The sequence below is a fragment of the Anneissia japonica genome, unplaced genomic scaffold, assembly GCF_011630105.1.
Source record: "Anneissia japonica isolate Jap-2015-1 unplaced genomic scaffold, ASM1163010v1 scaffold287877_len585272_cov192, whole genome shotgun sequence".
NCBI lineage: Eukaryota > Metazoa > Echinodermata > Crinoidea > Comatulida > Comatulidae > Anneissia > Anneissia japonica.
The window spans coordinates 415,035-421,624 of NW_022686151.1; positions in this window are offsets into that span (position 1 = coordinate 415,035).

Here is a 6,590-nt window from a genome sequence, read left to right on the forward strand (position 1 = left end):
TTTATAAAAAAGAAAAATTTGAATTACAGTAGAACCCCTCTTTGGGACACCCCTATTCAGGGGACACCCCTGGGGGTTAATAGTAGATATCATCTGAGTATGGGGGATTTTCTGTCATTGGAAATTTTAAATATTAATAGACGGGCTCAACAATTAACACTTAACCTTATGCACAGTAGACAATAACTTAACACCATTATATCTTGATGTAAATTTCATTTTATTTAACCATAATTATAAAACACGAGGTGTAACAAAAAATTTTGTGTTTCCATTTTACTATAATGGAATAAAAAATGGAATGAATTGCAAAATAGTTTAAAGGAAATTGAAAACCATAATACATTTAAATATTTACTTAAAAAACATTTAATAAAAACATAATTAAAAAAAAAAAAATATATATATATATATATATATATATATATTTGCTTCTCTTTTTATTGGTCGAGGACCCCTGTGAAAACAAGCTCATAGAGCTTATAGTGTTATCCTCTTGCTCTCATTTTTGTGTGTTTTTATGTACTTGTTTTTTTGTTTTGATATTATAATAATGAGGGCACTAAATAATAAACAAACAAACAAACTATTAAGGGGAAACTTTTCTGTGAAACGAGGGGGAAATATATCTTATAACACTACAGCCAACCCCTATTAAGGGGACAGGGACACTTTTTGAGTGTGCAAAATGGTCTAAGTAATACAATTTCACCCCTATTAAGAGGACACTTTTTTTTAAATTGTATTAAAACAACTACGGAGTAGTCACAAAATAAAAAAATCATTCAAATTTATATTTTGACACCTTTTGAGCAATAAACTTAATATCAAACCAGATTTTTTTCTGGGGTCGCTGGTCACAACATGCAACTTGCGTCATCAATTACCTGCGTCCTGTGGATAGAATTGTTTTCTGTAGTGATTTTTGTGCACCCAATCGCAACAAGTTTGATTACAGTATATAGTTGATACGATTGAGGGAATTATTTGGAAGCTTTCACACAGGCTTTAGCAGTGCCATTGACTGTATACTTTTACAACAATTTGTTACATTGCTGCAATTAATCACAACTAATGTAGTGTGAATAGTGATTAAACTTAGAAATCATCTCGCATTTACTGTACTGGCAAAAGAGCATGTTTATTCCGTTTTAATTTTTAAATCTCAGCCCAGTTGGAGAAGCATTTGTGATTAATCAATTGACTTTTGTTTCAATTTTTGTTGTAAGTTTGATAAATGATGCCACCTTTCATTTGGATATACTTGCTGCTTGTGTTGAAACATGTTTAATCCATCTTTGAAATTTAATGCTTTTAAGTGTAAGCTTAATGGATACTTGACAGCACAGCACCACAGGTTGTCAACTTCTATTTTCAACAATTTTATTTTAAGAAGTGGTGACATGATGAGCTTTGACCAATTTTTTTATTTTTATTGCAGGCATGTATCATGAAATGCCTTTTGTGTGCATATACTATAAAATTTTGAATAGAGAAGCCCAATGGGCTTAATCTCGAGAAGCCCATTTCAAAAAAGAAGTCCATGGGCTCCAATCAAGATAGTATGGACATCTTTTTCATGATGGTGCTGACATTTTAAATGAGTGTTGAAGACTGAAAAGGAAAAAAAAAGAATTAAAATGTTTTTATGTTTTGTGAATTAAGTAAAATTAAACTGAATTTCGAATTCATTAGTAGTAATAGTAGTAGTATTAATAATAATGATGGTGGCGGTGGAGACAATAATAATAAATTGGAAAGTTTCTAAAGCGCTCTTTACCAACTTAAGGTCTCAGCACGATGTAATAAAATATAACCAACTATGGAAAAAGCTGAGCTTTCAGGAGGGATTTAAAGCCCCATTCCTGGCAAAATTTCACTCAAAAAAGATTTTTTTTTAGAACAAATGCATATTACTCTATTTTTACTCTATTACTCTAATTACTATAAACCATGTAAAAATTTTGGCATAAATTTAGTTTTAAGAAAAAGGATAAAGAAAATGAGAAATAGAGACTATTCCTCATAGGTGATTACCATTTTCTCTTCGACTTCTTTGTTACTAGGCAAATTCAGAGGTTGTAGATTGCATTCGCTGGAATGCTCTCCCTTTTGTGTATACTTTATACAGTCAATATAGTGCACCCTATCTAATGAGATTATTTTTTGTACTTCGCATCTTGCCACTGCGGTCGATCAAGTAGGCCAGATGTTTGTTTAATTGTCAAAATCTCGGTCAGATTCATTTTTTTAAACAAATTTGAAATAATCCCAATGAAATCTTATATTTCACAAGTGTCAATAATAGCAACAGTCATGTTGGCCGTTTTTATGACTGATAACGGAACCTAAATCGAGGTAAGGCTAGGCCTAGCCTAGCAGGGGTGATAGGCTAATGTTTTTGGTGCCTACTATATTAATTCGCAAACCTATCGCAAAATCAAACATAAAAAATTCATCCGCGTTTATTTTCTGTGTGGAACACAAATAATCAATTTTCAGTTTTATTTTACATTTTCTTCATGTTTACGAATGTCTAAATTCAGTTAAACTAGCAAGTCCATATTATATTTATAAATCTTTATAACATATGTGAAAATCAGATTTTTCTAAGAACTGCAATTTTGCCAGGAATGGAGCTTTAAATTGAGAATTTGAGGTTGTACAGTGTGAATGTAACAACATTGTATGATGCTGTCTGAGTTAGCCTATATTCACTTATCAATATGAAGCAAAATCAGTCTCAGATAAATAATTAGTAGAGTGTTAAAAAACCCAACAGCATGTAAACATGCAAATTTAATATATAAATTCATATAATTTATTGGGGAAGTACTATGTAGTATAAAAAACAGCTATACAACAAACCAAAAAAAAAAAGTTTGCAAATCCCAGCCAAATTTTTATTGATTTAACACATTCCTTTTCCTTAGTTTCGTATTTTCTTGGATATTTTAATAATCTACTCAACCATTTTTGAAGTCGTTACAAAATAAATAAATAAAATAAACTGACAAACGATGTCTGCTGCCCTCTACATTTAAAATTACACAAAATGTTCATCTGTGAAATAACATAACTCATTTGATATTGTTTAACATTAATGACATGACATTTAATGACAATTAGTCAAGATGTAATACCTCATTAGCTATGACAAATGATCTATTAATAGGAAATATCAAGTTTACTCCTTGTTTGATTCATGTTCTTCCTGATGTTGATATACAAAGCCACCACCACAGTGGTGAAGACATACCCTGAAGCACAATTTTAGTACCATAAGTGTAGGTGCATGTATATACATACATGGTGCTTTCGTTTCAATAAAAATGAGTTGCTAAACTTGCCATACTTTTTTTAAAGTTATAAAATATATTGTATTTCATTGTATGACAATTTGTACAAACATCTAAGTGGCTGAGGACAGGTACAGTATACAGTGGCAGAAGGATATTGGAGAAGGAAATATATATTATTAACATTTTTGTCTCGTACAACTCTGGGTAGTGTGGGTGGGGAGGGAATAGGGATTAGGGTTGTAAGGAATTAAGGATATTAAGCCTTTTTTGGAAGTGTTTGATTTTAGAATTCTTTGAGCATAATACTGTATGTTCTGACTTTCTCAGGACAACTTAAACATGGCCCAAAGCTAGGAGGCTTAACCCTATCACTCTGCTTTGGCTGCACACATGGGCTAAGTCTGTCTGAAGCTAAGTGGCTCCACTAGAGGCCCAAATCCACCACTGGCTCCAGGAAGAAATTTCTTATAATTTTCTGTATACAACATTTTGAAAATCTATATTTGAAACTTTCTCTGAGTTAGTTGGGCAATAAATGATTACCCAAATTTAAATGTTTTACACACGGAAAAGCATGTAATTGCATTTGAATAAAAAATGATGAAGCTGCTAGCCTAGGCTGATGTATTGGGGCCAGTGGGAACCGCCATCCTCTGAAGACATCAAAGGGAAATTCTGGTGTCAGGACAGGAAAGGTTTAAAGAAAAAAATTTGTGAAAATATGTATCTAATGAACGTCGATAATCTTAAAAATAATCACCACATCACAAATTTTAGTTTTAGAGGCAGTGTAGGGTTTTATGGGTCTAGATAATGCTATAGAACCAGTTATGTTTGAAAAAGATCTGCAGCAAATCATTCCGTCTGAGTATGGGTGGGTCTGCAGTGCATTAGTTGAGTTTTGGGGAGGGGGTTCACCAGAAAAGAGGGGGGGGTTTGCCCGAACCTTGAAAACCCCCTGGCTGCAGGCCTGCGGTTGATATCACATAGCAGTTTCAGGCAGTTTTTTAAAGTGTTGCATGCCAGAGAAGATTTTAAAAGATAATCATTTTAATTGTTATTCAATGTTATGTTCTAATTAGTGTTTGAGACACACCCCTAATATACAAGTAAAAATGTATCATAAAGCACTGCATATGCCTTTTTCCTCTCCTCGTTTTTGTTGCTTTATTTATTTGATGTGCAGAAATAAAGAAAGAAAAACAAAACCACAGTGTTTCATCAAGCTAGCGTCGATATTTGGTACAGGGCATGTTGTTGTTTGCGTGTATACTAATTAGTAAGCGGTCGTTCGCTGGGAAAGGTCATGATTGAATAACTAGCTATGACATCAAAGGTAGTTGATAATGATCAACACTTGTTTTTGTAATTTATGCAAATTGTGACACTCACACCATCTCATACTACTGATGTAAATAACTAGAAAATTGCTGTCCTGTTCTCTTTAAATTAAGTTTCATTATGAGGGTTTATGATTATATTCATCATCTAATCTAACCTGCCTTGTGAGAGTAAGCCTGGCATAAGCATGCTCTAGGTTATTCCATTAGGATTTATGAGTGATTAAAAAGATTAAATTTTCATGTTTTGTTCAGTTCCAAATATTTGAATTGGATTGGAGTAGACTTATTTAAAAAAAAAAATCAAAATTGTAGTAGTATCTTAGGGTGAGAAGTTGCAGCTCCATTCAATTTATTTCATACTGTAATTTAATAAATTAATTTTAAAACAAGAATTTCATGTCAAATAACTGCTTTTTAACTGATAATGTCTTGAATGAAGGCTACAGCTGAGGTCTACATTACAAACATATAAATTTGGACTGGCACTTCCTGTTTTTGCAGACTAAAGATCGGCTGTGTCATCTGAAATCAAGAGACTGATATAACAGCGTATATTTACAGCACTATTAAACCTGTTCATACTTCCTCTTCATTAGCATTTAATAAACTCTGGTTAATTATTTTGGTGGATAAGGGTTCAGAAATTATGCGTAGGCCTACTTTGTGTGTTGGTGAATCTTATCCTAATGTATCATTTGTTAATACAATTCATAAAAGACACATGATCATCATTGGAAACCCTAGTTTGCTATTTTCTGAACCATGCTCTCCACATATTCAGGGGTGCCACATCTACCGATATTCGTGGAAGTCTTTCGGAAATCAGTATGGTCTTCCAAACTCTCGCAAGCAAGATTTTAAAAATAGTAATATCTTTCATACCACACCAATTCAAGAAATTATCAAAGTCGGCAGGTAAAGATTAATCTGGACTAAAAACATTAGTAAATAAAAAAGTTTTGAGATTCATTTTGAATAAAGCTAAATTCGTAATGGGTAATAGGTAAAGAATTTTGACCATATGCTTTATAATCTCAATGAACTTGAATGCAAAATTAATCTATTTAAGAAACTTGTAATCTTTAAAAATTAACATATACATCTACTACAATCAGTATCTCAGATAAGAAAGTATAATACATACTCCAAGTATTGAAATACACGCCATCGTGTTGGGATTCAATATTTCGACATTAATTGTGTCATCATCAGGAATGAACAAATTATCCATATTAGCAAACTTATATGCACTAGTACCAAAAGTGTTTAACCAATCAAAACATTACCTCTAGTAGGTGACATAGCAGTGATTTAAACAAAAGATCAAAGCATTCTTACTCTAATGATCAAAGATACCTACAAAAACAAAGAAAGCTCTTTTGAAGCTCTGAGCTCATTGTTAAGGGTGTAGTCTACGTATAGCGAACGCTTCTTTAAACAATAGGATAGACCAGTTTCGGGAGCTGTCAATAATGTTAGTACTAGAAAATATTAAACCTAATTTATTACTTACATTACAGACGACATTATCATTTTCAAGTATACCCTGTAATCCTAAAACATATTGGAATGCCTCACAGTTTTTAACATGATCAAATATAACAATATCAGATCGTGAAGAATGTTCTTTAAGTCTAGTTATTAAGCACCTATCTGTCTTACCAATATAATCACTATTGCAGCCTGGACATTTAAAATGATAGACAACAGAACTTCTGCTCTTATACACATCTAGATGTGTATAAGGTTTAATCCTTAGTAGATATAAAATGAGAAACATTTTTATACTGCCATAAAGTTATGAATTTTACCTCTTTAATTAAGTGTTTCTTTACCTTATTTAAACATCTACGTAAAATGTCCTCACCTGGTTTTCCCTAGATAAGGCAATCTAACCCAAATCTTAATCAAGCTATCATCAGTAGGCCTATGTATACATTTAGGT